Consider the following 18,410-nt stretch of genomic DNA (forward strand, 5'->3'; position numbering starts at 1 on the left):
CTCCTTTGTGCCAATGAAACTTTATATACATATTAGAAATGTGAAACCCGCAGACCTCTCCGAGCTGGATTCTTGTAACTGTGAACAAGATAACATTACCTACCATTCTTTCCCCCTCACTTTCCACACACACAGTCTCACACACACACACACACACACACACTCACACACACACTGAGCCTGCAATCCTGCTTTTCTACAAGAATTCCTTCCCTATTGGAAGCACATACCCACCAGCTTAAAGACAAATCTTAAAAAGTTGAAAAAGTTGAGTCTATCAAACATATTGAAGATATATATATATATATATATATATATATATATATATATATATGTATATAAATATTGAGGATCTTTTAAACATAGTGAAGATATATCTAAAAATAATGAGGATCCATCAAACATATTAAAGATATATCTGAAATATTGAGGATATATCTAAAAATCTAAAATTACTGAGGATCTATCTACAAATACCGAAGATCTATCAAACACATTAAGGATCTGTCTTAAAATATTGAGGATTTACCTACAAATATTAAGGTTCTATCTACAAATTAGTGTTATATAATGTTTTGCGTTAAAGTAATGAGTAAGTATCTGATAACCAATATTTTCTTAAAATAAAGACAATATTTTAGCATAACGTATGTTGAAACAATGAGATAGCATCTAGAAAAAACAAAATAAAGACTTAGGGCACCTAGCGCAGCTCGAACCGTGCAAAAGACATGTACTCTTAATTAATCATGGGTGTGTTTTGGGCATAACATTAAATAATAAACCAATCAGTGTGCCAGTTGTCATTCCCTTTAAGAGGCAGGTGAGCTCTGACTTGGGCACATTCGTATCTTACCGCAACTATAGGAATGGACTCTGACTCTTGTCAGGGTTTTAGTCAGTCAGTGGAGCCCCTGTGTTTTCTGAGACCAAAATAGAAGCACGCTAAAAATTTACCTGAACACACCGCGCACGCACAAAGTGTGAAAATAGTGTTATATATATAAAAATGTTGTATCTTAAAGTGAGAATAAGAAGGTAATGTGAAAATATCTAAATAATATCTCAAAATAATGAGATGTTTTTCCTGTTAGTTTCTTCTTCTTTTTGTTTACTTGTTTGCTCTTACAGTCTTAGGCAGGGTCATCTAATTGCGAGGATAAGTGCTACATGGTCTCGGGGTTTTTCTGCGGTATGTTAGGTAAGGTGTTCTCTGGGTCAGACTGTAAGATTACAGCGGAAAGGCGTCAAGTACACCTCTGAAGATCCTCCTGGTGGCTGCTGTCAGTCCCTCCTCTCAGGTGCTTCTCTGGGCGGAATTCACTCCTCCTTCTTCACCTACTCCACTCTGGAATGTGGGCCCTCTGCTTCTCGGCCCGCTCTGCCCTGAGGGCCTGGACCCTCCTCACTTCCATCAGCTAGACTGAGACTAGCTTACTGTTTTAGCTAACTGAATTAAAAAGGCTCTAAACAGCAAAACCGTGCCAAAAATCTAGGATTTGAGTTGCTTGAGTGCTACAACTGAGTGATATGACAATTTTGTCACACTAGGATAACTTTTCTTTTCTTTCTTATGACAGTCTTTAAGTTTTGTCTCTCTTTCAGACTGCTAGTTCTTTTCTTCAGTTCAGTGAAGAGTTTGATATTCTGATATCTCCACATTCGCAGTAGCTCCTGTATCAGTGCCATTAGCAGCACCACAGTTGCTTAAGTAACCAGCAAAAGACCACTGTGCCTTATTTAATTAATAATTAATATTTTTGACTTGGAAGGAATGGTTGTAGCAGCACATTAATTCCATTTGTCAGAATATTTTTTACCATATTTTACGGACTATAAGGCACACTATCAATGTACGTCTATTTTCTGGTCTATTTTCCTACATAAGGTGAACCTTTTCACCTTATGAAAAGGTGAAGCTGCATTTAAGCAACACTAGTAAGGAACAGGGATGCTGCCATATTTCTCTTCTAATTCAGCATGTCTCCCCCTCAGTAGTAAAGTAAGTGATCCTTAAAAAAAAACTTTGTTTCAAAGTCAAATGAGCTCTGGATGTTAATCGACACAGATTTCTCTCCTGAAGAGAGAAAGCAGTGCTTAGTGCTAGTAAATGCCACCCGATAGCGCTACACTGAGGAACCCTGAGTGTTTCGGCAACCTAGGGTGCTATCAGCTAGTCGTTCGCAAACTACAGTCCAATATGCTCTCCTCTGAATGGCAAAAGGGCTAGCTAATGCTGCAGTTAGAGGCTAGTGCTAATACTGCTCCAGCCTTGGTGCTGGAGAAACTTCACTGAGACTCCTGTATAATGATGTAGAATTCGTACATACGGTATAAATACGGTATATCTTGATTTCCCGATCAATAATAATATTGTATTTAATCAATTTAGAAGTAAAATCTTAACGACTGGCTGCTGATTTAAGAAATTATAATGTTTAATACATTTTGAACAAATTGTCCAATCCTGGTGTAAACTTTCACCCCTTATTTCGGCTGTTTCCTCAGTTCCCCCCCTCCCCGCCCATCTTCTCCTCCGATTCCTTTTGGTCACAAGTTCCTTCTTGTCCGGCCTTCTTATCTCTGTGCTTTTCTTTAGAGGAAAAAAAGGGCTAAATAGCTTCGTTTCTCCAACCAAACAATCAAACGTGATGTCAGGCCCTCGGTGAACCCTTCTTTTTTCTGCTTTGTTTTGGGCGAAAGGGGGGGTCGGAGCTGGCCAGGGATTGGAAGGAGGGGTCAGGGGAGTGAGGTTGAAGTAGGTCTTGGAGCCAAGTGTGTGTGTGTGTGTGTAAGCGTGTAGGAGTGTGTAAGAGTTTGTAGAAGTGTGTGTGTGTGAGCAGGGAGCAGGGGAGGGGCAGGGTGAATGGCAGCAGACGCCACAGCGCTGACATCACTCTCAGACCTGTAATTAAAGCACGGCTCTCCACACAAAAGCAGCAGCAGCAAGGTATGGAAGGGAGGAGGAGTGGACGGCCATTTCCATAATGACAGCTTAGCCCCGGCAGCCGGAGAAAAGACCAGCGAGCCGCCCCTATGGCTCCTAATTATTGCTGTAGCCAGAGACAAACAAAAAATACACATTGGCGCGCGCACAGCTCTGGCAACCACGCTAATAATCATATACACACATGTTAAAGCACTTAAACACGCGGACGCAAGCTGCGCGGAAGCGTTCGTTTCTAACTTCAGGGAATACACGGCCAGGCCGTGCTTCGTTCCACAAGTAATGGACTGGTCTCTGTGACCCCTCGGAGCCTTACTCACTCCACTCACTTTCCCAGGGTCTAAAACCCCAAAAAAAGAAGAAAACAACCAGGCGCTACGTGCCAGCCGCCGTTCTCTCGGCACGTTAACGGTCAGGAATAATTGCCCCCACAGGTCACAACAAGACCGGCACTGTTCCTCAAAGCTCCAGAATTCTCCAGAATTATCTTGGCCTAACTCCCTAACGAGGCCTAACTCGATGCATAAGCTTCACACCTCCACAATGGCATGCATTTCGTCTTATTCCGTCCCAAAATGAGTGAATTTATTAACTTGTTCCACCATCCTGTTGTCTCGTGACCCTCCCTGCGCCGGTCCCTGCGTCTTCTCGCAATTTCTCTCTCTTGACGAGAACGAGTGTACTATGCCTTCCCTTCCAACACAGGTTTTTTTAGGCTGTGTTCAGACTAAAGACAGATCTGATTTTTATCTGTGTTATCTGTGTGTTATAAAGTGTTCAGACCGGATTTGCCTGTCTGGACATCACAAATAAAGCCATCCAGACTAGGAAGCATCTTTATAAATCTTGTACAAAACCCTTCAAATGTGGGTTGGATCTGATTTTCTCTGGTTGAATGCATCATTTAATAACATAATTATTAAGACAGGCCAACACACAGTGTTCAGACTGCTTGCCGAAAACAAATTTTGGATTTGGATTGTATCTAGATCGATTTTTAAAAGTCTTGACAGAAAATAATCAATCTAGATACAATCCAAATCCAAAACTTTGTTGAACACTACGTGTTGGCCTGTCATAATAATTGTGTTCTCTATTGACTTCAGTGTATAAATATAGCCTCAAGTTTATGCAAAAATTCAAAGAATTTCCTCACTCTAAATGAGCAAGTCAATGTAATGTATTTTCCCGAGTAATTTTAAAGCTTTGACATTGGTCTGTTTACTCAAAATTACTTGCACATTCTACCCAACAGCTGCAGGCCTCAAACTATGGTAAAAATAATAATGTAAATAAATAGACAAAAATAAAGATATATTTTTTCACAGGACAGCAGAAGTATATACTAAGGAATAAGCTTAGTAATTTGTGCTAATCTCAATACTGCCCATTGTGTTCATTAAGCAAGAAAAAGCATGTGAATTTGAACAAGTATGTCAGTATGTTGACTTTTGTAAAGTTATTAAAAACTATATATTTTTAGAATATATATAGAAGTCTATTGTTTCATTGTCTAAATGAAACATCATTGTGCATACATCATACTATCATTATATCATTGGATTAATTGACTTAAAATAACATGATAATATAGTTACTGTACTAAGAGCAGTAGAGCCTGTAGAGTTAGACCAGGTTCATAATACACAACTATTTAGATAGCCGTCATGTAGTTGCACCTTCCGACCGTACCTTGTATGGACAACTTATGTTGTCATTTAATCAGGAATCTTTCAGCCACTGTCATTTGAAAGCTTTGCACAACTGATTACTGACTCTGGGTCACGATCTTTCACCAGAAGGAAAACATACCAAGTCTTTATCACTCTAAAAAATGATGTTTTGTCGTGAAAAAACATGCAAAAACATGCAAGAACTGTCTGATATAAAGTGCTACAAGTGCCACAAGTTGTTTGTGGTCTAAGAAAAGGATATGCATGAGAAAATGAATAAAGACTCTTGACTCTTCCCTTACCCTGTATCCTGTGCTCTCATTGGATACTGAAACTAGCCATCCTTAAACTTCTAGTCACAACAATTTTACACTACTGGATATTGTGAGGCATTGGCGATAACTTGATCTTTAAGAATCATAACATACACATCGTCGATCTCAAAAACAATTTTATGTAGGTAGTTAACTGCAAATATCTAAGGCAATATATCGTTACAGGCCTGAGCATGCACATTTTAAACAGGCCGTATTTGTACAGCGCTCACATACCAGACACCAAAGACACACAGATGAGCCCGGGCAAGGCGTCCTCTTTTAAAAATGGATTATGTTTGGGCTGTCCATTAAACTGACCTCAGTAAAGCCGCGGGTGTTAAAAGCCCCTCAGTCCGAGGCGGCCTCCTCCGAGCTCTCGGCCCTGTAAAACCTGGCATGTGCTGAGTTATAGGCCCCTCTCCCAGGCCAGACTTTACAGCCCTTACAGCCTTTCAGTCACAGGGATGCTGCACAGCAAACGCAGCGACAAGAGCCTGGGATTTTTCCTGGCATCTACTAGAGGGGTATTAACAAAGGAGCACTAGCCTAATCTGCTGGGGCTCCTGTGTTCTAGATTGTGTAAGGCCAGAGACTCAGAGAACAGCGACATCTAAAATAAGCTGCAGCAGTTGAGAAATGAGGGGCTTTACTCTAAAAGTAGCCGGGAACATCAGCAGCAGGGATGCATGATTCAGTGATTTTGGTGATTCACTAATGAATCAATCCTGAGTGGCTGGATTGCTATGCACAGCTGGGATCATGCAAACTTTTTCCAACTGTGGCGTGGCATCCTGTGACAGAGGATGTTTAACCGGGCCGTGAATGTCTGATAGAGTACAAGTTAAGTGAGCTAAACCTGTATTCAGAGTAGGGCTGCATGATACTGTAAACATTTTACATTGCAAATTATCTTTTTTCGAGCAAAACAACAGTAATCGGCCCTTTAACATGAGAGAGTTTTTTCTGTGATTCTCAGGCAGCAGCAGCCTGTCACTCACACAGACACAGAGACAGCGCTGTGTATCTGCTTCTTGTGTCAAGAATCAAAACCTTGAAAAGAAGCCATGAATGTCTACCGACTCACACCTAGTCTTTTTTTCCTCCAAATTCATGTTTTGTCATGAAAAAAACACACAAAAACAGGCAAGAACTGAGGGGCTAATGTTTTTTTCTGGTTTGTTTTCTTTTAAAATGAATGTCTACTCTCTCTGGGTCACAGTCTTTCACAAGGAGGTACCCACGCCAAGTCTTTTTTCCTCCAAAATCTAGTTTTCTTGTGAAAAACATGCAAGAACATAGAAGACCTGGGGGGCTGATGTTTTTTTCTGGTTGGTTTTCTTTAAAAATGAATGTCTACTGACTCTGGATCACAATCTTTCAACAGAAGTTACCAACACCAAGGTACCAAGTCATTTTCCCTCCAAAATCATGGTTTGTTGTGCAAAAGCATGCAAATCTGAGGGGCTGATGTTCATTTCTGGTTGGTTTTCTTCTAAAATAATGGCTGGAAAAACGAGTAATACGAATTGTTGTAATAAAGAAAAAAAAGAAAAGGATATGCATGAGATAATGAATAAAGACTGGTGTGTATAGCTGGACTCTTGACTCTTCCCTTAACTATGCATCCTGTGCTCTCATTGGCTGAGACTAGCTAGGTTTAAACTTCTATTCACAACATTTTTACACTACCGGATTTAGCACTGCCAACTGGTCCAGATATTAAACCTGCTAGATATTTGTCAGGGGCTTGTGAGGCATTGGTGATCACTTGATTTTTAAGCCTTATAACACTTAGAAGCTATTTATTCCAAAAAAACAGTAGTTTTTTAAGTCTGCAACTAATATCATAAAGACTTGCACTCTTTTACTGTTAGAATTGTATGTATATATATATATATATATATATATATTTTTTTTTGTCTTATACTTATTTGGGACGCCTCAAGCCAATAAAAGCAGAGCATGGAGAGTCACAGGACCAAAAAAAAAAGAAAAAAATGAGAGAGGGGCTTTAAGTATGTTTTAATAGACACATTATTCCCCCCCTTTTCTGCTCTGGGTTGTGTTCTGTTTGAAGTCGGTAACAGCTGTAGTGTTCCAGGCCTTGTTTAAAAGGTCAAGCTAACTTAAAAGGGGAGAGAGATAGAGAGCGACAGAACAGGGGGAGAGAGAGAGAGAGAGAGAGAGAGAGAGAGAGAGAGAGTAAGCAGGATTAGCAGAAGGAGAGGTTAAAAGTTTGTGGAGTTGTATCTGGCACCAGGCCTACGCTCCCTTGTTTATTGCCTCAGGCTCCGGGTTCTGCTGCCAATGCTAACCACACCTGAACTCTCAATAAGACAACAGCCAGGGCACGGGTGCAGAGCGTATATGTATGTGTTTGTGATTGTGTGTGTGTGTGTGTATAAATATATATATGTGTGTGTGTCAGATTGTATGCCCTCATAGACTCCAGCTGACTCACTGGTTAATCCCACATAAACAGCAGAAGTACAGCATTATAAAGATGAGTTTTCTTTCAGTGAAGTTTCTCCAGCACTAAGGCTAGGTGCAGCAGCATTAGCATTAGCCGCTAACCACAGCGCTAGCTCTTTCGCTGTTCAGAGGTGAGTATATCAGGACTGTAGTCTGCGTGTTTGCCACGTTAAAACAAGCTATGTAGGACGAACTGCTATAGCTGATAGCGACCTGGGTTACTGAAACACTCAGGTAGTGTTCCTCAGTGTAGTGCTATCGAGCGACATTTACTAGCGCTAATCGTGGCTGCTAACCGCACTGTTGAAAATATTGTAAATCTAAGCTTACTGTAAATAAATAGAAGTGCTTTACTCACCCAAATAAACAGTTTTCAGGATAGAAATCTGTGTAGATTAAGAATTACAGTTTTGTTCACTTAGACGCTTCCCCTAGCTTCCCCATTAAAAGGAAACATGGCGGCACCCTTGCACACTTTAATGTAAGCATCCTTACTAGTGTCACTTAAGGCGCCTTATAATCCAATGCGCCTTATGTATGAAAATAGACCAGAAAATAGAGGTTCACTGATTCAGTGCACTTTAAAAAGTTCCCACAGCGATGTACAATAGAACAAGTTACTCCAACAAAAGCAGGATAAACTCTTTCCAATACGCTTGAACTAATAGGTGTCCCAATACATTTATTTGTTCGCATTAACCCTCCTGTTATGTTACGGGTCAAATTGACTTTACCGTTCGAAGTTCGAAGAGATCTAGGAAAAATAGTTTAAAGTATTTTTTCAGTAAAAAATACTTTTTCTGCTTGCCTTAATTAGTTTAATCAACATAAAATATATGAAAATGGTTCATCTCACACATTTGCAACAACGACCCCCTGCAAAAACTACTGCAAAAACGAAACAAAATTACTTTCAAAAGTAACAAAGTAGTGAAACATTACAAAAAGTATGAACATGTATTTTTTTTATTAAAAATTTGTGAATAATCCTCATTAAACCATAACCTGTTAGAGGTAAGAAACACCACTGCACTAAATATTGATATGATATTAATATTTGGATGTTAAACATGCACCAGGTCAATATGGAGACCCGGAAACAACATGGCTGTTCCTGACAAATGAACATAATAAGATAGTTAATAAAAGCTAAAAGGAAATGTATTAGAAATAAATAAACAGGGATAACAGGAAAAAAAAAAAAAACTTTTTTGGAGTCGCCCTTTAAAGACAAAAGGAGGCGGACGTCTCGAAAGCGCCTGGGAAGTCACCATGGACACCCGATAGCAGGAAACACATTTCCAGCCCTGTCCGTCTCACAGATAGCTTTAGTGTATGTGGGAATGTAGAGATGCCACCCACCAGCAAACCCAGGACACAAGCCTCCCTCTGTTCCCCAGCTAACTTACACTGGAAACCCCCTTACAACTCCCTCCTCCTCCTCCTCCTCCTCTCTATTTACACACACACACACACACACACACACACACACACAGAAAAACTTGTTTTCATACAATGTCAGGATGTGTGGTCATACATATTGTCCTACTCTCGTAACTCATATCTGTGCTTTTTAGCTTTTTAGCCTAGCCTTAAGATTCAAAGATGGATGAACCAATAGAAATGCTGCAAAATTATGGAATACAATATATAATTCCAACAATATATCACTACTGTTCAAAGAAAAAAAACGTGCATTCATTTTTGCTGATTTGTTTTTAAGTTCACTGCATCATTACAACACAGGATGAATGATGAATGAACCAATAAAAATCCTTAAAAAAGACTTGGAATTAAATCTGTTCACATTGACTTTTTACATATGTTTTTACATAAGTTATTGTTTTGAGACGCATGTTTTAATTCTGTCTTGGACCAACATTGTGGTCATCTGCTTTTGACTTTATGCTTTTGACGTTATGTGAATCTGGCAGTTGTCCTTTATATATATTTGTATATTCTGTATATGTCTTTATATATATTTTCATGTTTGAACTGAATCTAACCTAACACTTGTATAAAATGCTGCCTGTTAAGGCAGTATGATATATCCTTTATTGCCTTAATTATCCCATAAAACTATGAGGATAAAAATAAAAAACAAGCTGCAATGTTAACAAATGTTAATGAAGTTTACAATTCTTTTTTTTTATATTTTACTTTTGAGAAAAAAAAACAGTTTAAAAGTTTAAGTTTAAAGGTTTTGCCAGTTTTAAACACATTTTTTTAAATCGTTTTTATGCCTGTTTATGAAATTCAGTTAAACTAGTTACGCCAAATAATACATTATGGGTACCTGCTGTTTATTTGAGTTTATTTGAGTTGTGACAATTGAGGACTAAATTACTGCTTTTCCAGTCAGATAAAAAAACTTAGATCTTCTAAAAAGCAAATTTACTTAAGATGTAAGGTGGAAGTAATACCAGATTACAGAGCAACTGTTGTCAAACGTTTCTATAATGTGTTTTTCTAGTGCGTTTTTTTCCTCTGCTCCATTGTTTGGACAGCTGTCCTTTAGCGGCGGGGCGTCTTAAAGATGCTGCTCTAGCATGACTCCCGGCCATTTTTCCCTCCTTTTCTCCGAAACACGGAATTAACGTCTCATTTCAACTTAATAAACATGAAATACATTTCCAGTTCGGAGACCCCCCACCAGAACCCCTTGCAACTAGAGTGGTGGCGGTGGTGGTGTTGATGGGAGGGGTGTGTGTAGCTTCGTTTCGTGTGTGGTATGTTCCGTCAGGAGGTGAGCACTGCGAGCGCTCATTGTTTTTTTTTCTGGTTTTTTTTTTTCTGATGCATGGACAATTCCAGCCAGACGCCACCAGTCACCATCATTAACACTCACTGCACTCTAGCAGCTCTAGAACATCCCACACTGTCAGCAGCTTCCGGGATGCTACACTACCCTTTATCTGGTACTAGGGCTGTAACCAATGATTATTTTGCTAGTGGACTATATAATCTGATGATTTTTTTTTTTTAATTAGTCGATAAGCCAACGATTGTTTCTGCAATTTCCTCAATCTCTAAAAACAATAGAAATAGCTGAACATGAGGTTTAAAAGGCATTTAAATGTCTAGATTTTGTTTAAACGTGGGAATTACTAAATTTAGCAGGTAAATATGTAATCTGTTGCATCTGATTACATATGAGTTGAATTTAAACTGTTTGAGTGAGACATTTACCCATCTCCCATTGCGCTTCTGTCCCCAGCACTTTGTGTAATGCAGTACAAATGACTTTTACAAATTAAAGATTAGTCGACAATAAAATTTAAATAATCGACATCGTCGATTATATTGACTAATCGTTGCAGCCCTATCTGGTACTCTATACTCATGCATTTTAACACATTAATCAGATCACATCCTTGACTCATAATGATAATTTTGCACTCTGTGCTGACCTATATATATATATATATATATATACGCACAGTAAACCCTTAAACCCTGTTAAGTGACATTTCTGAAGTCAAACGTAAGCATAGCTAGCTAGCATGAGTGGCTAACAATCCAACAACTAAAACATTTTCTACAACATAAAATGAATGCGATAAAACAAAAAAACCTGAAACATAGAAATACACCAAATACTGTATATAAAGCTCTGGAAAAAATAAATAAAGACCAATTTAAAATGATGATTTTGTTCAATAATAAGTACATAAATAAGATTGGTTATACATGAATGTTCGGGCAGCGCCTGTTTAAATGCAATGTTCCATTGTTGTTTCATTTTATGACTAAATATGAGGATAAATCTATTACAGGAATGATTTTAGTGCACAATTTCTATTTATGTATTGAATTAAGCACAATTATGTAGCTGAAACAAATAAAAAAATAAGAGAGCACTAAAAAATTATGATTTTCTTGGATTTTACCAAATTGAAAACCTCTGAAAATATAATAGTCAAGACGAAGATGGATGGAATGGATGGAATCAGGAGTTTAAACTTATTAAACATGAAACACATTTCCAGTTTGGAGACCCCCCACCAGAACCCCTTGCAACCGGGATGGTGGTGTTGGTGGTGATGGTATTGGGAGGGGTGTGTGGTGTGTGTGGCTTCGTTTCGTGTGTGGTATATTCCCTTTTTTTGTTTAATGTGCAGCACATCCTTTGTCGTATCGCGCAGATGATGAGAGCTGATAGGGGCAGGAGGATGCCCTCTGATTGGCTGATTGGCTTGGGCTTGGAAGTTGACGTTGCGTGTGTGTGTGCGCACACGTGTGTGTGTGTGTGTGTGTGTGTGTGTGTGCGTGCACATGCATGTCTACGATGCAGGCCAGCGCGGGTTAATCTCTCTCTCTGATTCAGGAGCAGCCGACGTGTCCCAACAGGCCCAAAATACACTCAATACACAGGGAAAAAGGGAGAGAGGGAAAAAAGAGAGAGAGCGGGAATATGAGAGAGAGAAAAAGAGAGAGAGAGAGAGTGTTGAGAGAGTTTAAAGAAAACAAAAGCGGACGGAAAGGCGAGGGAGGAAAAAAAAAGCACACATCACAGAGAAAGCCCCTTTTGTTTGTTGAATCAAAGCAGATCAGCTTAAATGAAATACCCATCAAAACAGGCATTCACCGAGGGGTGCGGGTGCCGGGCCAGCCGAGGAGAGGTGTGAGGAGCTTGTGGGAGGGCGGGGGGTGCTGGAGGGGGTGAGGTTTGGCATTTATTGCTTATGTTCTTCTTATTTTATTCGGGGTGTGACTATAGGATGATGAAAAAGCAACTGTGTGAAAATGTCACTAATGTCACTGAGGCCCATATGTACTATAGTACTAGTAGATCTCAAAATATTATAATATCATGGCTTATAGCCAATGAAAACCCAAAAATCTGTGTCTCAGAATATTAGAATATTACATACTGTAAGTCCAATTGGTACTTTTGGCAGTACTGTGGGCAGTGTGCCAAGTCCTGCTGGAAAATGAAATCTGCATCTCCATAAAAGTTGTCAGTAGCAGAGGGAAGAAGCATGAAGTGCTGTAAGATTTTGCAGTAAAACAAAACTGCACTGACTTTAGATTTGATAATAAAACACAGTGGATCAACACCAGCAGATGACAGACATGTCTCTCCAAACCATCACTGATTGGTGGAAACTTCACACTAGACCTCAATCGGCTTGGACTGTGTGAGGATTTCATTTTCCAGCAGGACTTGGCGCACTGCCCAAAGTACTGCCAAAAGTTACAATTGATCTTATATAATATTCTTATATTCTGAGACACTGATTTTTGGGTTTTTATTAGAAATAAACGCTTAAAATAGATCACTCTGTGTGTAATACATATACAGTATATAGTATATTGATTACTGAAATAAAGTAACTTTTCAATGATATCCTTTTTTTTTAGGTGCACTAGTCTTTGGGTTAATATTAAAAGGTATTTCCAAATATTTGTACATACAGTTAATAAATAAATTGCATTATTCATTTAAAAAATGCACTAAAATTCAGCTTTTAGAAGAGAAAACTGATGTTTCCTGCCTTTACTGATCCACTTAAACATTCCTTTGATCAGCTTTGTTACCAGTCTGTTAGATCAGACCAGGAGATCCCCACCAGTGAGTGTGTGTGTATAAAGGGTGTGTGTGTGTGTGTGTGTGTGTGTGTTTGTGTGGAGAGGAGTAACGCATTGGAAGTCATCCCAAAGGCCAGATGCTCTCTGTCAACACAGAGATTCCAGAGAGGAAGCAGGGCTTTACAGCAGCAAGCGGCACACAAAGCCCAGGCCTGGACTCGCCACCGGACGCTGCACACTACCTGGACCTACACACACCCACATACACACACACACACACACACACACACACTGTCCCTGGAGTCATCTTCAAGGTGTAGGTAGCCCATAAGCTCCTCACACGAATACACTGTCCTACTATACCACGTAACGCGACAGGAACATGACTTGTCTTGTGTCCCATGACTTCTGGCGCATGACCTGTGGGACATGTATCTGTGGATGTGGTATCTGGATTTCCTATCTGTTTGCAAGGACAACTCGAGCCAGATGCCACCAGTCACCATCATTACCACCCACTACACTCTAGCAGCTCTAGGAGATCAATGATCACAAGCCATCAAACCAAGCTGAACTGCTTAATTTTTTGCACCAGGAGTAAAGCAGCATAAAGTTATCCAAAAGCAGTGTGTAAGACTGGTGGAGGAGAACATGATGCCAAGATGCATAAAAAAACTGTGATTAAAAACCACCCAGGGTTATTCCACCAAATTTTCTTTGCATTATTATTTGAGGTCTGAAAAGCTCTGCATCTTTTTTTGTTATTTCAGCCATTTCTCATTTTCTGCTATAAATAAATGCTCTAAATGACAATATATTTATTTGAAATTTGGGAGAAATGTTGTCTGTAGTTTATAGAATAAAACAACAATGTTCATTTTACTCAAACATAAACCTATAAATAGCAAAATCAGATAAACTGATTCAGAAACTGAAGTGGTCTCTTTATTTTTTCACAGTTTTTTTCTATGCATCTTGGCATCATGTTCTCCTCCACCGGTCTTACACACTGATTTTGGATTAGTTTATGCTTCTCACTCCTGGTGCAAAAATTCAAGCAGTTCAGTTTGGTGGTTTGATGGCTTGTGATCATTCATCTTCCTCTTGATTATTATATTCCAGAGGTTTTCAATTTGGTAAAATCAAAGAAAATCATAATTTTAAGTGGTCTCTTATTTTTTTTTTTCAGAGTTGTATGTATGTATATGTATAACTATTTGTATTGCTACTGTGATGCTGCAATTCCCTTTGGGATCAATAAAGTCTTGTCTGTCTGGTACGTACCTCTTACAGCATTCAGACAACTGAAACTGTGAACTGTTTGGCTTTCGGTGTGTATGTATTCCGAACTTCGCGCAGGACCAGGCTTATTACAGAGAGCCTACAGAGAGAGAGAGAGAGAGAGAGAGAGACTCACTGACTGGGCTGGGGCCTTCTCTTCCTCCTCTTGTCAGGAGGTAAATAGCTATTGGCTGCTCAATAAGTGGCTCCAGTGCTCGGAATGAGGGGCCTTTTTCCCTGCGCTCTCCCAGCCTTGACAAGCAGCTATTGACAGAGCAGTTACACACTCGCCCATTGGGGGAAATCCTCCACATTGTGCCCCAGGCAGCTGATAAATGGAACTCATACGCTACCTGAGAGTGCACGGGCCTGTGCACATTCACACACACACACACACACACTCAGACATACACACACGCACACACAGACGCACGCTTATACACTCGTACATACACTACATGGAAAGAAATGTATTGGGACACCTGCGTGTTTGTTCTTCGTGTCCTTCTAAATCAAGGGTATTAAAGAAGAGCTATTCCTGATTTTGTTGGATTAAATGCGTCTACTGTCTTTAAAAGACTTTCTACATATTCTATATTTGGAGCATTGCTGTGAGAGTTTGATAGAACTCAGCTTAGTAGGAGTGTGCTATATAGTATAGTATTGTATGCAATGATATCGGCGATAATCTGTAACGATAAAAAAAAAGAAAACTTGTGATACAAATCGTGATAATAGTTCTTAAGCATATTCTTGAAAGCAGTCTATTTTGTATAAATTTTTTGTATTTTTTGTATATATGCTGTACTTCAGTTTTATGTTAGATTTTTATTGTTACATTACTTTATTTTTATTATATATATATGTGTATATACAATTTATACGAAATCAGAGTCTTGGTAAATTACTGTTTATGAAACTCTAACATTTATACTAAATTGTCCTTTATTAATATTCATTTTGCTGCAGTAGTATATTCTTAAAATACATTTTAAAAATCTAAAAATGTCCATATTATGTCATATCTGGCGCAAAAAGAGCTCCTGTCTTTCCCACACTCAGCTCTGCCTGTGATCTCCAGCCTCCGGACTACATTGCCCAGAATGCACCACACACTGACATCACAATGCACAGACACCTCCAGGAAGCAAATCACCTGAATTCTAATCAGCTGTGTTCGGCCCTATTTACTGGATTTCGTTTTACCCTTCCTTCGCTGAGATTGCTGAGGGTTTATCCTTGTAAAAAAAAAAACGTGTTTTCTCATTGCCCTGTGTTTTCTCATCTACTCTGGTATGTTATCTTCTTGTTGCTGCTGTTTACCACCTCTTTGTCTTAAACTTTACTTGATAAAGGTCTGAGACCTGCTCAAATATGTGCTGTGAATATCCATATTGCAAAAATACCCTGAAATACTATAAAAAAAATCATTTTAGGGCCATTTTGCCCACCTCTAATTCAGAATATTGACAAAGATCAGGATCATACCTTCTTAAAAGCTCCACAGCTCAATGCTGGGAAGGCTTTAAAATAATGTTTTTTTAAATAATTATTTTTTTTAAAGCATCTTATTCTATTAGCAATGTTTCATTCTCTTCGTAGACCATGTATAAGCTGTGCACACAGTTCTAGTTCTAGTTCCGCAATGGGTCCAAACTAATGTTTGATATGGGTGTCCACAAACTTTTGGACATAGAGTACAGGCCAAAAGTTTGGACACACCTTCTCTTTTTCAATGCGTTTTCTGTATTTTTATGACTGATATTTACATTGTAGATTCTCACTGAAGCATCAAAACTATGAATGAACACATGTGGAGTTTTATGTACTTTACAAAAAAATGAGCTGTCCTCCACAGTCACCGGACCTGAACCCAATCCAGATTTAAGGTTTGGGGTAAGCTGGAGCACAGAGTGAAGAAGGCAAAGAGCCAACAAGTGCTAATAAACACCTCTGGGAACTCCTTCCTTCAAGACTGTTGGAAAACTTTTCATTTCAGGTGACCACCTCTTGAGAGAAGCTCATTGAGAGAATGATGCCAAGAGTGTGCAAAGCAGTAATCAGAGCAAAGGGTGGCTATTTTGAAGAAACTACAATATAAAACATGTTTTTTGTTCATAAAACTCCACATGTGTTCTTTCATAGTTTTGATGCTTCAGTGAGAATCTACAATGTAAATAGTCATTAAAATAAAGAAAACGCATTGAAAAAGAGAAGGTGTGTCCAAACTTTTGGCCTGTACTGTATAATCTACATGCACCCGCCAATACAGAGACTGCGGTACAAAATCTCTAACATGAGAGGCAGCTCAGAGGCGGCTCAGAGGCAGCCCAGCAGGGAGCCTTATGCTAATGTTAGTGATGAGATGAGAGAGAGAGAGAGTTAGAGAGAGAGAGAGGTATAAAGAGAGACAGAAAGAGAGAGAGAAAGAGAGAGAAAGAGAGAGGGAGCAGAGGAAACAGCTGGAGGGTTTAAAAGGTCAGTACCGAGGTTAAGGTCATAAACGTATCATTACAGACGGCCGTCTCTCGGAGACACACCTTGACTTTCGCGCCTCTCGTCTCCGAAATCATTCGCCGTTTGCGAGTTTCGAGTGGCACAAGATTACAGGATGGGAAATTACAGTGCGCAAACCTTTCGCTCGATACCTTCAACCATGATCAAAATAGTTGATAAAAAAAAAAAAATGAAACCATTCAATAGCCAATTAGGGGCCTTGGAAATAGCTCTCCAAGCCTAAACGCACTGTCAGTATTGACGAAAGAGAAGAGGGGGAACAACCATCCCAGCAGCCACTTCTGTCTCTCTCTTTCTCTCTCTCACTCTCTCTCTCTCTGTCTCTTTATCTCTCTTTCTATCTTTCTCTCTCTCTCAAACTGAGGAGGTCAACGTCCATGTCGATCGCCCCCAGTAAAAGATTCAGGAGTATTCAGAAAAGGACCACCAGGTTCTGTAACAGTTTCTTCCCCCAAGCCATTAGACTTTTGAACTCCTAACACTTCAAAAAAAAACTATATGACCATCTGTGAACTTATTATCTACCCTTACAATAAATACATGAAACAATTCTTAACTTTTAACTTAACACAAGTCACAAGTCTTTTTTTTTGTATCTATATCATATACCTACATTTAATATTTAAGATGCTACATTCCTACATTTCTATATACTGTATTTAAATAATGTTTACTACTTACTTACTTACTAAATTCTTTGAAATTTAAAATTGTGCTGCTATAAAACTCATTCATATATTCTTATAATATCAATATATATTAGGCCTGTCACAATAACTGAAATATCGATTTATCGCACAATAAATGAACATAATTTAATTTGATTGTGTTTATGTGTGTGTTTGTTCACACATATCACAGTGAACAGTATTATTTCAATAACTGTGATTCCATACACACACAGTGTGGACTAAAGTAGGTAAAGAAATAAGTATATAATTCCCTAATAATAATAACTAATTATAATAAATTATTATTTGAGTGGCAATAATAGTCTTAAAATCTTAAAATGACAAAAATATTGTGTATCGCAATCATTTCTGGGACGATATATCGTCCACAAAAAATCGTATTGTATATATATATATATTTTTTTTTTCTTCTGTATATTCCAGGTGAGCCAAAACGCAACGAAAAAGAGAGAGAGAGAGAGATAAGAAAACGAGAGAGAAAATGTCGCACGTCCCCCTCCTCTCCCTCCACCTCCGATGCTCGGCTGATAAATAGCCAGGGGTAAAGCTCTGGTTTTCACTTTGTGATATGATGTCAGTAACCTTCATTGATCCACAGGCGGCCGGACGGGCCTTATCGCCGTCTCTCCCGCGCCGTGATATACTGGGATCTGGGGCTCGGCTGCTTTTTAATACACTGCACTTTGGGTGAGGGTGTCGCTCGCTAACCCCCTCCTCCTGGGCAGCACCTGAGGCTGTATTTCAAAGCCACACTGAGAGTCCACTTCCACACTGCTGCTGAAGGAGCCGGGCTGGTATTAACACCAGGACTGCAGAAAACACCAGGAGGTTTTAAAGCATTCGGGCCCTTGTAAAAAATAAAGTATACTTAAATGATGCTTAAGTAGGTCTGTACTTAATTACTTAATTACTACTTGTAATTAAAATGATATAACTGATATTTGCACTAAATTTATACTGAGTATATTCGTCATATGTT

General features: G+C 39.0%; 1 protein-coding gene across 5 annotated transcripts in view; it reads right to left on the bottom strand.

Annotated features, from left to right (window-relative positions):
- zfhx3b (zinc finger homeobox 3b) overlaps window positions 1-18,410 on the bottom strand; it is a 547,203-nt gene that overhangs the window by 208,678 nt on the left and 320,115 nt on the right. The window contains exon 2 of one of the 5 annotated variants that reach the window (XM_022670082.2): window positions 14,226-14,322. The exons of the other annotated variants lie outside the window; for them this stretch is intronic. The gene's annotated coding sequence lies outside the window, so the exon portion shown is untranslated. The remainder of the gene's footprint in view (window positions 1-14,225; window positions 14,323-18,410) is intronic. 5 annotated transcript variants of the gene reach the window in all.

Source organism: Astyanax mexicanus, chromosome 16, assembly GCF_023375975.1.
Source record: "Astyanax mexicanus isolate ESR-SI-001 chromosome 16, AstMex3_surface, whole genome shotgun sequence".
Lineage (NCBI taxonomy): Eukaryota > Metazoa > Chordata > Actinopteri > Characiformes > Acestrorhamphidae > Astyanax > Astyanax mexicanus.